This window comes from Myotis davidii, unplaced genomic scaffold (genome assembly GCF_000327345.1).
Source record: "Myotis davidii unplaced genomic scaffold, ASM32734v1 scaffold332, whole genome shotgun sequence".
NCBI classification, from domain to species: Eukaryota; Metazoa; Chordata; class Mammalia; order Chiroptera; family Vespertilionidae; genus Myotis; species Myotis davidii.
In genome coordinates this window covers 5,047,361-5,049,537 of record NW_006285779.1, presented here as the reverse complement: position 1 = coordinate 5,049,537, position 2,177 = coordinate 5,047,361, and positions in this window count along the sequence as shown.

The following is a 2,177-nucleotide window of genomic DNA, read 5'->3' as shown; positions in this document are numbered from 1 at the left end:
CTGATGCCTGGTTCCCTTCTCCATCTTTCCCCAGGGGTTAAAGCCCTGCTGCTTCTCCTAATTGTCTGAGATGCTATCTTTGAGATCAGATGGCTTCTCTTCAGGCTCCTGTTCTCTTCAGTATTTGGCATAATGCCTTTTTTCCTGGAAAGTCTTATTGCAGTTTGACACCCTGTACTATCCCAATCATTTTCTTTCTTTTAAATATATTTTTATTTATTTCAAAGAGGAAGGAAGAGGGATAGAAACATTAATGATTAGAGAGAATCATTGATCGGCTGCCTCCTGCCCGCCCCCTACTGGGGATTGAGCCTGCAACCTGGGCAAGTGCCCTTAACCAAATTGAACCTGGGACCGTTCAGTCCGTGGACTGATGCTCTATCCACTGGGCCAAACCAGCGAGGGTTCATTTTCTTTCTTAAAGAGTAGTTACTCCTCTTCCTCCTCCATCCCCATTTAATACAACCCTCAAGTCTCAGTGACTTTTTTACACTCTTGCTGTCCTAGAGTTTGTAATGAGAGAACTAACATGGACTGAACACCTGACACATTTCAGGCACTGCACTCTGCATTGCCTGACCAGTTCAATACTGGAACCATCCTGAAAAGTTAGTGCCATCATCTCCATTTTAGAGGGTAAGAAATCAAAATTTGAGAATATAAGTATCTTGCTCAAGGACACTCAGTTCTTAACTGACAGACTCTAGGTCACTGAGAGAACTAACATGGACTGAACACCTGACACAGTTCAGGCACTGCGCTCTGCATTGCCTGACCAGTTTAATACTGGAACCATCCTGAAAAGTAAGTGCCATCATCTTCATTTTAGAGGGTAAGAAATCAAAATTTGAGAATATAAATATCTTGCTCAAGGACATTCAGTTCTTAACTGACAGAGCGACCCCTGTGAAAGGGTCATTCGAGACCCACAAGTTGAGAACCACCAGTTGAGAACCACTGCTCTAGGGCTACCTGATTCCAAAGCCTAGCACTTTACTAAAATAGCCTCCTAATTGGTCACCTTGGCTTGGGCAAATTGCTGATAAACTCCATTCTCATACCAGCACCAGATTCATTTTCCCCAGATGCCTCTTAATCAAAGGTACCTACGTTTTCTCAATCATACTATGGCTCCTCATTGTGCAAGGATCAAATATACTCTCAAGACCACTAATGACCCCTCATTACTGCACCTAATCAACCAAATTTCTCATTATTTCTAAATGACCTATACAATCTCCTTACTACCCCATATGAAGTCTTTTCCAGCCTCCACAACACAATGATAGCATGTCATGTTCTCTTAATATAGATGAAATGGCCTCGTCTGCAAAATTTAGCTCTTGATCCAAGTACTTTTATTGATTGTCTCATTATCTCCATCCCCCATTAGAAAATAAGTTCCTTGCGGGTAAGGATCATGGTTTATGCTTCTTTTCTATTGTCTATAGAGAAGGATATAAATGAAAGCATTTAGGAAAAATGCTTAGAAAAGTATAAAGTGCAATATAAATGAAGTGTATTATTCTTAAAATTACTAATATTATAAACATTGCCAAAGTGTATGGCCTAGTTGCTGTTGGGCGCAGGGTCAGCAAACAATCAGCAGAAACTTGAGGGATTCGATAAATAAGTCAGACCCAGAGTTCCTCCCCCTCCTCCTCCTATTTAATCCTTAACAATATCTTCCTGCCCTCTCAGACTAAACGTGTAAAAGGAGAGACACCTACCTTGCCCACTAGATGACTGGCTTCTTAAGGACAAGGATCACTTACCTTGTCCATCCAATTTCCCCCCCACCCCCCAGTACCTTAGTATAGTGCCCAGAACATGCTCAATGTTTGGTACATGTTTAACAAAAGGATGAACAACTGGAAATATGACGGAGCAGATGTTGGTGTTGTCCTACATGTCTACTTCCTTTGGGATTCTCTTCCTGCCTCTCCATGTGAAATGAGAACATGTCAGAGCTAGAAGGGATCAGCCCAACCTCCCATTTTAAAAACGAGGAAATGATCCCAGAGGGAACAGTGTCTGTCCCCAGGTCACCCCTCCTGTTAATGGCTTTCTGACGTCCCATCCAGTCCAGTGTTTCCCCCACGGTGTTTCACTAACTCCCTCTTTTTAATGGCCTGTCCCTCCACCTCTCCCAGCTCTGCACTCTGCATGCCCCCAAT